The following is a 13,269-nucleotide window of genomic DNA, read 5'->3' as shown; positions in this document are numbered from 1 at the left end:
AAGACAAGGAAGTCTCCTCTTACTGTCAGTATGTCTGCAAGTCTAAACTCTGTCAAGGCTGAGTACATATTACAGGGTGCCACCTTTTTTTACTCTAAAAGCTCATTTATGCTGTAACCTTTCTAGACTAACATCACCAGTCTCTGTGACCTTTATTTAATGATGTAATCATCTTGATACTGTCACTTTATCTGATTGGGTTAGTCATACAGTTTGCTGCTTTAGGTCTATTCGTGTAGCAGAGTCACATTTCTCTAGTGAACACAGGGGCTAGTAAATCCTACCATTAATATCTATACTCGATGAAAGACAGGCACCACTGAGTGACATACATTTACTGTGTGACTGAAGAGTATGTGTGCCACTCTGGGTATACTTGACATATAGAATTCCTGCTTGGGGCACATAAGAGTGCACATCTATTACAAGGAACAGGCAAATTTTATATCTGCAGTTGATCAAAAGTTACCTGATGAGAACTCATGTTAAGTTACTGTATTTGTAATTTTATACTAATGCATCTTAAAGGTCAAAATCCAGGCATTTGTGTGAAGTATGAAGAACGAAGCACAGCAATTGACAAAAACATCTTTGCCCATAATAAAATTAGCTCTGGAAGACACCAAAGCGACAGACAACGAGGGTGGCGAAATCTGCGAGTACAGCTTGTACAGAGAAACACAGCCCACAGAAAAAAAGGCTGCAGTATAAAGAGCTGAAATTGTGCAAATGCACTTCAGCTAAAAATGAGGTGAAACCAAAGGCTGCAGAAGAAGCAGATTATTAGCAGCAGCAGCAGCAGCTGCAGAGCACAGTGGTGGCTCTTCTCGGTGTGAGTATGATGTAGGTCTCAGGAAGTGGCAGGTCTGAGATGGCTCAGGTCCTGTGTATTTGTCAGTGTTGTTCACAGGGGAGGACTGTTTCTTGGCAACTCTAGGCTTCTAGAGGAAAGGCTTTCATCTCCATTTGACAGCTGCCCGTTATGAGGCCTGAGCTGCCTCTCGATGTGCCCTGAGGGACCAGGGCCAAAACAATGGAGGTAATGGTACCAGCTGCACCACGAATCTGCCCCTGCTCTCTCCAGGGCGAAGATTTCTATACGCATGAAATTCAAAATTTCACATACTGCCAACAGCCTAAATAGGGCCTCTGGGCTGTGGGCGATGGCAACCTGAAGCCTGGGCCTCATGGTGCATGCCATGCACAAATCAAGTTCACTCCCCTATATAGACAGCACTAGCCAAGCCCAGGGATGAGAAGCTATTTCAAAAGCTGTTAATTAATGCTGACACCCGGGCCTTCGGCCCGTCTCTCCATGACCATCCACATGGAGAGAGAGGCCGTCATGTTTTCAAGACTGTCACAGACACCTAGCAAGTGCCCACCAACAAAAGGTTGTTCGTCCCCACTACAATGGCAAAGGACAAAAAAGTGAGAAGATGCAGTGCATGATTAAAAATAAGAGAAGGAATGACATTTATGACATTCTATGATCTAACTGTAAACAACCATGATAAGTACTATATACAACACTATGATAACATGTCATTGAGGAATAATATCTTGTAAGGATTTTTTTTTTAAAGACAACAGCATTGCTACAGTAGTTTGAAGATTTTCTGTTATAACAATCAGATAACAATCAGGGTGAAACTAAACGCAGTAATGAAAGCCAGTAACACTTACTTCAGTTACTTACTCAATAAGTGAATTTTTAATGTGGTTTTTTTTTTTTGCTGAAGCACCATAGAAAGGTTTTCCCTGAGGTAAGTTTTTTTTTTTTTTTTTTTTTTTTTTGATCACCACTAAAAATGGAAGATACAACTGACAGACCCTTTAAAATTATTCAAAATCTCCCAAAAGGAGCTAAATTTAACACACACCATGAAATGAATGCACTGGTTTTAGCCTTTCAGTATGAACAAAAGTGTAAATAGAAATGGCTCCTGATGGTTTAGAAGAGACAAAAAGAATTAAGAGCAATGCAGTCTTGCCACATGCACTGATGTACATTTCTCTCTCTATGTCAGCAGTGGCTTATAAAGACCCCCATGCTGATCAAATATCTGCCCCTAACTCAAGGTGAGCTCATCAAGACACGTCATCACTCTTTGAACTTTTCCCTGTTTTAAAACCCAGACATATGATCCATGCACACTTTATCCAAACCCAGCCACTATTGACATCACTTTCAGTACCTCAAACTCCAAAGTAATAGATCCATCTAGAACAATTTTGGAGAGAAGCCTGTGGGGGTAACATAACACCATTTCATAGTGAATCTCTGACAGACTATAAGAAAACAGTTGTATCTTGATCCCAAAGGATCAACAAGTAGGATCTCTTAGCATTTGATCATTTCACATCAATATGGTGATATTATTTAATAAACAATAGATTAGTCATGAATTTAATTATTATTCTTTGAAATTTGATGTTATATATCTGTAAGCTATGAATTATTGTGAATTTGTATCACACATCATACCACAGTCCCTTAACTAGTTAGCATTCAAGTCTTGTAAACCTAATGAAAAAGTCCAATGATTTAAAAATAAACAAATGAAAAAATTACTGTACATTTCTCAGTTTAGTTATTCTAATGATTGTTATTTAGATTTTCTTTAATTTTATTGCATTTCTGAAATGTATGATATAACCCCAATTAGCTTACTTTAATGTGGAGATATGTCATGAAAAATTGTATACAAAGAAATTTGTATACCATTCAGGAACACTTCACTGCCCAGAATATTTAAACCCTTGTTTAAAGGGTTCATTTGTAAATATCATTTCCAGTTCCACGAACTGGAGACAGAGATGTAGAAATAATGTAGAATGAGACATGAGAGACAGCATCAGCTGTTTTATAATGAATGGGCTTTATTGATCACACATCTGGCACAGCTGGTACATGGCCTCAGAGTCCAACTCAGACAAGAAGCCATCTAGTTTGATGCCCGCCATGACAGAAACCAACGTGAATTGAACAGACAAGAATGACCAGATGGTAAAGCAGCTGAAGGGAGCTCCGCAAGGACATCTTACCACAGCAACATACATATCCACGAAGCTACGACACTGGGGAGCACAGCGGTTTAAAAGCACAAGGAAAAGGACCAGCTGAGAGACAAGTAGTGGGGGCGGAGCCAATAATGGTGAATATGGTAACCTGGGAGGAGATACACATGGGGCAGAATGGGAGGGTTCACAGTGATAGGAGTGACATGTGAGCACATGCTATGTGTAAACAAAAACTCCACAAAGCCCAGCTTGAAGCATAACTAAATAAGAGTGAACATAGAGAGTCTTCGCTCACAGTGCCTATCAAAGGGTCCTCAAACCTCCAGTCCTGGAGGGTCAAAGCGCTGCATAGGGTGGGTTTTCTCTGGCTCAGCTCATCGGTTAATTAACAAATTGAACCAGGCAAGGCAAAACTGAAGTGTTATGGTCCGTCGGATTTTGAGTTGAGAAACTTGGTATGGGGGTAACTTGGTAAACTTGGTATGGGGGTCAGCCAAACTTAGATAACATAATCATTAGATTTTTCTCTAACGAGCTCAACCTCTAAACAGATTCAGACCTATTTAGAGAAATGAAGAGGTGTCATTTAGGGTTTTGTTGAGTAACTGAAGACATGGTGGCCCTGGTATCCCTGCTGGGGATAGTACCTGTCACTAAGCACAGGAGCTATATGTATCTTAAGGAGCAAGTGAAGACAACTCCTACTTGCTGATGTGGTACATTCAAACTAAATCCGACAGACACTCGTAGGCACAGTGAGAAAATTGGAGGAACAAATACAACAGTGAGCTACAGAAAGAAATAAACAGATGGCATAACAGACAGATAATGGCATTGAGAGAGAGACAGATGGGACTGGGCAGCAGAAAAAAGCATGGGGTGAGAATACACAAACAGTAGGTGACAGAGGCACAGCACAGCTGACCCGGTGCTAGTGACCACTCCTCGAGGCTCCCTGTTTCTCCTGACCCCAAGCTCATATGTCAGAAAAACACACAAATAAATGACACCCATATACATGCATGAACGCAAATACACACACATAATATTTGCCCTGTCAGCATTGTTAGTGTTGGCAGAATAAGGAAATGAAGCGGCTCCATATGCTCAGCTGCATGAACAGAAAGGAGTGCCCGTGTGTGACCTCAGGATCACAGTGGATGAATGAAAGACTCGCACTGAAAGCAGAGGGGCTCTTCACATGTTGCAGGCACTGATTTAACAACAGTACATGGTGGATGCCTTAAATGTTGGGGGACTTGTCAGTGCACACATCTTGCCTAAAACACTAACCAAAAGAGATCCTTCAAGAATTTGTCATTTTGTTCCCCGAGAGTGGTATGCTTAGAAAAGACTTTGTCTCCTTATAAACCTAGCACTTGTAAACATGTGGATACTGCCTTCTTTCCGGCACTGCCTTCTTCCCTGAGTTTCTAGTAAAGACATTGATGAGCATTTTTGCCCTAAAGTCAAAGTTCATCTATTTATTAGCCCAGACAACATGCCTTTGGATAAACTGAGTGTATAGGGTTAACTTTGTGTGTCTGTGTGTGTGTGTGTGTGTGTGTGGTTGGGTAGAGGTGGGGGAGGAGTCACAGGTGTTACAGGTAGCACTCATGGCCACTAATGTGTCTATGAAAGCTCCCAGTAAAACATTGGCATGATGCCACAGTAACATCCAAGCATTTGGACTGACTACAGTGATTCATGAGCTGTCTCTGGGTTTAGAATCCAATAAAGCCTTCCTAAGAACACACTCTCTCTCTCTCTCTCTCTCTCGATCAAATGTGCATTACAATAATGCAGTAAATGACTGGGCATTCTCTCCATTAAGCCATCAATATCTATCCAAGACTCCTTAAGAATGAGTGAGGGAAACTGATTTTTGCTAATGAGAGAAATCATGCTTATTATTCTCTATTTGTACATCATTTGAGGTACTTAATATATAAACAAATTTCTAATTATAATATGCTAGATGCTAAACCATACAACCGTAAATGTTAATAAGCACTATGGCACAAAATAATAAAATAAAAACTATCATATATTACAATGTTTTAAAGAGCAGAATGCTTCTTGAATTATCAAGTTGACAAGGATGCAAGTCAATGGAAAGAAAATAAAATAAGCACAACAAAGCAATAAAATGCATGATACAGTCTCCTAAGGGGATATGTGTCTGTTCTGTCAGAAAAAAAGGTTGCTTTGCAATAGCTAGAATCTGCTTTTGATATCAACGTATGACAGCATAAAACACTGACCTTTAGCTTTCTTTACCTGATTTGTAACTTGATCTTCCATTGTATGTAATGCCGATTATCTAACCTTGAAGTGAACCAGATGTACTGCAATGAAACATTGACCAGTGAGTGAGACCCAGGCTAAAAATAGAAGCGTCATTCAGTGCAGGCCTTTGTACAGAGACAGCTGCACACGGTTTGTTCTGCAGGGACAGGTAAACACTAATTTGATTTCAAAATACAATCACCAAGGCAACTGAAAACTGATGAACTGCCAGTGTCCCAAAACACTGAGAGAAATTATATCCTGAAGAATCCGTGAGCATCTGTAAATATATCCTGAAGAATCTGTGAGAATCTGTAAATCTGTCCTGGTCAATAATTTACACATTTGCACTGAACTGGCTAATTGATGTGTGCCTTCAACAATAACAATAACACACACAAACAATGAACAAAACACCTCAGAATACCTTATGACTATCCCGGCCACATAGAGGTCCTTAATAAACACATGGCGGGATTAAAAGTGTAGGCTACCAGCTGTAACCTAGGGCCTCATAAGCACACTGGGCCCCACATCCACATGCTACATAAAACAAACAGGTTTGCTTTTCTGGCATTTACTTCCCCTTTATTCTACACATCTCATGAGACAGAGAGAGTTTGTTTACTATTAGGTTCTATTTTTCATGTAGGATTTCAACCTTTTATTTAAAATTTCTGATAGAAATACGAGATTGGGGCCATAAAAGAAAGCAAATTAAACAAGCAACTAATGAGATTTTATATAAAACGTCTAAATTAACCATGTATTTCAGAAGTGGCTAGGCAGTTGTCATTGTTAGCGATCCTATGCTCAAGGTTCAAAGGCTTTATTGTCATTTCAGCTATATACAAGTGCACAGCAAAATGAAACAATGTTCCTCCAGGACCATGGTGCAACACAACACAGAGAAGGCTAGGCTATAGTCCTGTTTACTCCCACGCTTTTCATTTGTTTATTTGTTTTCCCCTTGCCTTAGAATTAGTGTAAGTTTACTATTTTATTGCTTCATACTGACCTATTCATTATGCTGTCACTGATTTTATATTATGTATATAAAACTCTCATTTTAAGGCCTTTTTTTTTTTTTTTTTTTTTTTTTTAATAGACTATGGCCACAAAATGGCTTAATCTGTCCCTGGAAAAGCATACCAGCGCACAGCCAGGGATGCTCTGTTATGTAGTCTATATTCCTTCAGCTGCACTAGACATGTCCTGTGACACAGAAGTTTTAACTGTGTGAGCAAAATAAATGACATCTGATGACACAAAATATTTACGAGGAGCAGAAGCACTAAAGTAATAACACGTTGCACTGACTGACTGTCAGGCCCTTCAAGGCAATTTGGGTGTACCTATCAAGTGATTTTTCTTTTATTTTCACCCATATGTTTTCATCTGAGGAGGGCTGCCATGCTGGGAATAGAGAAGAACATAATATCAGGATCCCACACCTCTGGAATAATGTGAGGTGAAGTTTTTAACGACCAGCAGCTGAAGCACATAAGGACACATGATGGTTTTTGTCTTTACTTTGTGATACATAAATTGGCATAGAAATAAAAAAAAACAACAGGTTGCTTGTTTGTAATGAAACACTAAACATGAACAGCAGTGACGCTTGTGAAGAGACATCTGGATGCTATGATTCATTTCCATATAAATGCTTCGAAGAATTCCTTTCATCCATTCCAATTGTTTTCAACATTGTTGGCCCAGACAATAACAGATAATAACAGTGTTCTAATAAAGGTCTCTATAATAGCCACACTGCCAGGTGCTCATACATGTGTTATAGAGCCAGTTAGCTCAGCTGCAATCACCAATCACAAAAAAGAAAAGACCAGTCTCCTTAAACCCTACAATTCGTTTGGTCCACGGGGCCATTATGAAGCTTATAGTATAGATTATGGAGACATTTTTCTAATAATAACGAGAACCTGAAGAGGATTTGATACATTTACATGAGAATTCTACCCAATTACCCATGTCCTACCCTCACTGCTAGTGCAGAGAATAGATGAGAGAGAAGCAAGACTGCACAAGGTGTTAAGAGTAATTGGCCTTTGCATATTGATATCATAGAAGGCAATATTATTTAAAAAAAGAAGAAAAAATTGTAGTCCTTGTGTGTGTGTGTGTGTGTGTGTGTGTGTGTGTGTGTGTGTGTGTGTGTGTGTGTGTGTGTGTGTGTGTGTGTGTGTGTGCTTTTGCATGTTGTAAGCATACTCACCAATCACAAATATTCCAGTGCCACTGCCAACGGTGACACTAGTTAAAGGAAATGTTACTAGCTGGCCCTCTGTTCCCCTGGCCATGATTCCAAGTTGCCATTCTCCTGGGTGCAGGCATGCTAAAAAAAGCCTCCGTTCAACTCAACTGACATAGCAGTGCCTGTGAATCGCAGCAGCCCCCTGATCTCGGCCTAACATATTCCTAATATGGTGAGCAGCCTGGCCTGGGCCACCACCTTCTCGATTTCTTTGGGGAGTTAATTAGCATGTCAGCACTCACCACTAATGATTTGGATCAATGACATTCATCGGATCTGTAAAAACACATATAATGCATCATATATGCCTTTGTCCAAGGCATTAGAAAAACAAATCTGATGCTTTATTGATATAAATAATGAAAAAAAAAAATTCATCAAGTTTTATTTAAAAAATATACCTAGTTTCCCCTCATAAACCTTAAAAACCATAAATCTCATTGTTTGCATGGATATAAAATACTAATATTTTCCTGTAAAAATTATATTTCTGCAGCATATGAATGGTCAAGGAATGTCAGCTTGCTTCACAAGGTTCTGTTCTAACAGGATAAGGACAGAGCAATATGGGCCCATGTGGATGGAGGAACAGCTGGCCCCATTTCTGACGATTGCACACGTTATGGAAGATCACCTGCTGCAGCCAAGCCTGTGCCAAAAGCCGTGGTGAATCTGGCAACCCCAGTGTAAAAGCCTCATTTCAAAATGGCTCATGAATGTCTTCTCTTTCAACATGGCTTTGGAGCTCACTGCAGTCGAACTCACTGTCCACATGCAGATATCTACAGCTACAAAAGCTTAGGCAGCAGTGATTCCAATGCTGTTCCTTGTGGCATCCACCCTCAGAATCATTATACAGATGAATGTTCAGAAAGTCTGTGCCTTGTAAAATAGGGAGAATGTTTGTCCCCAAGTAGCAAAGATAGCTATGACTCCGGTATTATAATTGTATTAAAAATCAGGCGATAGTAACTGCTAGGTCAAGAAGACTGAATTGAGCAGCTGCCGCAGAGGTAACTGCCACTGTAAGAGTAGAGTGGGAAAAGAAGCTTCTCAAGTTACTATAGGCTGTATGAGGAGATTGTCAGGAATGATAGCTGGCTACAACAGTGGGAAGAAAGCTGGAGAAAAATAAAATGATATTAATATGAGATTTTTTTGGCCTCATAGCTTTGTAAGACTGGAAGAAAAACTTTGTTCTACCCAGTACTTACAGTCACACTTTATGCATGGGGACATGTCAGGCATGTGGCTACAGGAGGTGGCAATTTCCAAAACAGATGTAAAGTGTAAAGACATCAATCTGTGCCCTTCCAGCATGGGTTGGCTTGCAGACACTGCTCACTGCCATATCAGCCTGGCTAGATGGGAATCTCAGGATAGTATCAGGTGGTGTCAGACCACTAGAATTCCCTTGGCAGGGTAAGTGATTTAGCAGGGATAGACCAGCATTAAAGGACAGAGAATATCCATTAGTCCGGTACTCTCAGAATCAACTAACTTCTTAGAAAGCCTTTGCTTTGCATAGCTAAGGGCTAGCATGCCATATGTTTAACAGAGAGTAGGGCTCAAAATGTACCCTGTAAATGTATCGTGCATATGAAACTGACAGCGAGGTCCACAGTCCCAGACAAAGGCAGGAAAACAGAGGCACAAAAGTCAGAAATAGTGGACGGAAATTTCAGTGTGACCTGCAACAAATGCTTCTGGGGGTGAGAGCTAGCAAATAGGAGATGTAGATCCATGTAAGTGAAAGGTCAAGCATATTGTTTGACAAATTTGTTTTCTCTATGTATCTAACGACTTGCAAGAGACAGCTGAGTGTTAGATTATGTCACATAGCTGCCTTCTTTTAGGATGATTGTCAAGGCAAGTGAAAAGTGATACATCTGTGTTCATTGTTCATAAAGCTGGAACATAATATGTGTAACTTATACATTGTAATGTTTATATGCTACTAACATTCCTAGATTAAACAACCAGAACATGTATTTCCTTACCTTAATAAAAACGTAGGTTCTTTAAAAGGGGATGTCTGGCAGCTGAATTTTCTGCAAAATGTTGAAAAGGTTTTGGACAAAAAATAGCAACAAATTCTATTTTATCACATGTATTTTTGAAGAAAACATTTGATGAAATTTGTCCCACATCCAGAGAACAAATGCAAAGCTGACTGATTATAAAAGTATCTGGCATCCTGGCCAGTTTCCTGCTGGTAAGCAGTATCCTGCTCCTGCATCTAATGAGTTAGTGCCAGCGTTTCTGATAGATAAAGCTTTTAACCTTCCAGTAGCTTCTCTTACTGTTTTGCTTCAAGTCATTATCTGAATCAGTGTGTTTAGAAGAAGGCTAAGTGGTTCCTGAACAGTACAGCTGGCTAAGAGGGTTATATTTTATCGCCGGGACTCAAGTTTTAATCCTGTCGATGCCATACATAGCCGGGAGTCCAAGGGAATACAATTGGCTCCGGTCCCTGAAGAGGTCGGAAAGCCTTGTTCTCCAGTTGATCTATAGCAGCACTGGCCAATCCCGGCCATTTGCCAGCTCGCTTGCACTGGGGAGTCAGCGCTCTCCACTACGAAACTCTGTGAGTAGCATGAGGAGCTTACAGTTGTGTTGCCAAAATGAATTACTACCTTCAAACAAATATGTGCAATACTGAATGCATAGCTTGTGAAATTCTGTCATGAAATTTAAAAGAATCCCTCCTTTAGAGGAGGTGCTGACTATGTATTATTGTTTGTTCCATTGTCTTTCATTTGACTTTGCTATGACACATTTAGAACCATCTAGTTTTCCTTCTAGTGTTGTGCTTGGATTTCCAAACTGTAGTCACTCTCACTGCACTGCTAAATGCTCGTACGGAAGGGTCAAACACCAGTCTTTCTTATCCACTTTATCAAATAACTACAAGCACTGGCATTCAATGACTGTTAGAAGGCATCACTGTATTCACATCATACAGCAATCAATATAATATTTCATATATGTATTTTTGTTCACATCATTCAGCCTTGGATGACAGACAAAATTGTAATAATTTTGAGAATTATTTAGTATCAGAAGTTTAGCTAAAATGATCAACTCTTTTTGCTCTGTGGAACACCTCTTTTCCGTTTCTATGGCGTTCTTTCACTGTAAAGTGCCTTCCTCAGCATTACAGCACAATGACATCATCAGCGCTGTTTGTTTACGGAGACCTGTCACATGGGCATTCTTAAGAACACTGGACTGGGAGAGGAAGCTCTTCTGCTGCTGTAATGTTGCTGGGTTTGGTATGCCCTTTCTGTACAACTTGATGACAATGTTATGCAAATGACAACCAGAAATTCTTGCCTTGGCTTATTGTACACCTAGATCTGTGTGTTCCTGGCCATGAAAAATTACTGCTAAATTTTAGATTCCAATTTCTAATTCAATTAAGTTGCTAATAATAGACTAAGAGTGCCCTTACTTTCTGCACCTATTATATTGTCATTTTCACTTTCATACACTTGTGGAATATGAGGTTTCTCAAGAATTTTAGTGTGAACTGACTGAACTATCCCACTGTTTTTATTCAGTTTAATTAAAAATAAATAAATAGCAGTAGTAAGTTATGTCTTTCTTTTGACTGTGGAAAAGGGTGAAAGAGGTATGTGTCAAGAACGGTGTAAGCAAGAACTGACTTCCAAAAGGCCATTATTTGGAGAAATGACTGGCATTTGGATGTAAAATGGGTGAGTAAACATTTTTATAGTGACATGAAAAAATAGGTGGCTCTTTAGCTGCCAAACTAAAATACCAAGTTCAATGTGTTGCCTGAGTCATGCGACTTTCCACCCTCTGATTGATCAGATTATATCAAGCATGCCAGAAAAACATCTGAATGTGTTTGAATGAAGTTTGCACAAACTTCATCCTCTAGGATAGTAATTATGTAAATTTTAGATTTATATATGTGCTTTTCCATTTAAGCCGTCTTGTGACACCGTTTTCAGTATAGTGGCAATTCATTTCAAGTATGGATGCTGAGAATGAAAAACATTAGCCGATTCTGGATTTACATAGGCCACGGGTGAACAATTTTGCCTTGCTGTGCTTTTTTTTTTTACCTTAGCAATAACATCTTCAGATTTCTAGTCGTTTTTACCGCGAACATTTCTCAGACAGATGAAGAATCTTTTTCATAGGCTACAGGGAATGGTGGTGTTGGCAGACACTACCTACTATTTATTACAAATCCTCATAAGTTTCCTGATTCTAGAACTACTGCTGTAGCTGAGGTCTTTTATTCAGCTTCTGATCTGTTGAACAAGTGAATCAACCTACTCCATCCTGTTGAGCCTGTTGAGTTTCTACTACAGCACCTACTTAGCCAGCTTGGGAAACTGTTAGTTAAACACGGAACCTCCCATAGGTACCATTCCATGCTAAAGGTAAGGAGAGGCTGTATAGCTAAGAGCCACCTAACTGGATTAAACATTAAATATGTGGATATTGTCCTACCTTTGCAGATGAATTCATGATTCAGAATATTTAAAAACAAGTGTTGCAGTTAGCCCGACTAGGAAAATCTGTTATAATTTTACTCCAGGCTCTACACTGGACTGTCTGGGTGAAATAGTGTTTTTTCTGCATTTTGTGTCTCAGCAGGTATTTAAGGTCTCTTACATGACTGTCCAACCCTGTGCTCAGAACAGGAATACAAAGAGCCACAATGAAGCATAATGAAAACCATAAAGCCATACATGTAACAGTGTGCTGAATGTAGTAGAGAAGTATTTTGATTCCACAAATCAGTGGAATAATTCTTTACCTATAAAGCTAATCAATTAATGACTAATCCACTGTCAATATACAAGTGTAATAAAATAGAAATATGAATCAATTCGATACATTAGAATTAAAATTGCTCTCCTGTTGATAGTAGCGGATCTATTGCTTGCATACAAAACTAGACCTCATAATATACTTCATATGGAAATGTGATGATGGAACAGAAGCTTTTTCCCCTCTACCTTCACAGAATATGACTAAGTTGTTTGGAAGTTTCTGTTGCAGTTATACAGGTTATGAGGTCACCCCATTTGCTGTTTTGCCCTAGGATATGACACAGCAATAGTTGACACCTACAGTTTATTGGTGCTTGTATTGGTCACTGAATTTGTTGAAGTTCCTTAACATTCATCTTAAACAGCATCTCACATTTATCTAATACAAATATCCTGCATAAGCATATACAATGTGCAAACATTTCCTCCCTGTTTACAAGACTGGCACATTTTAAATGTGCTTTATCTCGCCTGTTACTGTCAATAAAATCGAGGTTGAGTGGCGTACATTTAATGCCAGATTTAAATCTTTCCCCCAACAATGAGTGCCTTCAGTCCTGCAAAGCAGTTTGGAGGTTTGATATGTTGAAAGAAGACATAATAGCAATACATGTTTTACAGGCTCCCTGAGGTTTAAAGTTTCCTGCCATGAATGTTAACTACATTCGAGAACCTTTTAACCTTTCAGGCTACTTACTTAGATCCAAGGTACCTTCCCTAATCTCTGTGCTAGCACACAAGCACACTCCTCTGCTGAGATTCATGCTTGTCAACCAAGCCATGAAGCAATTGTCAATGGAAACATAGCTTTATAAAGATTTAGATTAAAACTTTTAATATTAATATTTTTCGGCCACAACAATAAAACTT

At 39.3% G+C, this 13,269-nt stretch overlaps 1 long non-coding RNA gene across 2 annotated transcripts; it reads left to right on the top strand.

The window, feature by feature from the left end:
- Nucleotides 1–9,693: 9,693 nt before the first annotated feature.
- On the top strand, nt 9,694–13,268 carry LOC113572545 (uncharacterized). 2 transcript variants are annotated; one of them, XR_003410122.3, is made up of 4 exons: nt 9,694–10,172; nt 10,741–10,860; nt 11,210–11,304; nt 12,218–13,268. It is a non-coding gene; the product is annotated as an uncharacterized LOC113572545 (long non-coding RNA). The 2 variants fall into 2 exon arrangements; XR_014126086.1 differs by having other exon boundaries at nt 9,769–10,172; nt 10,729–10,860; nt 12,218–13,266.
- The last annotated feature ends 1 nt before the right edge of the window (nt 13,269 follows it).

The sequence above is a fragment of the Electrophorus electricus genome, chromosome 11 (genome assembly GCF_041902795.1).
Source record: "Electrophorus electricus isolate QZ-2024a chromosome 11, ASM4190279v1, whole genome shotgun sequence".
NCBI lineage: Eukaryota > Metazoa > Chordata > Actinopteri > Gymnotiformes > Gymnotidae > Electrophorus > Electrophorus electricus.
Note: the sequence above shows the minus strand (reverse complement) of the source record. Positions and strands in the feature narration are given on the sequence as shown.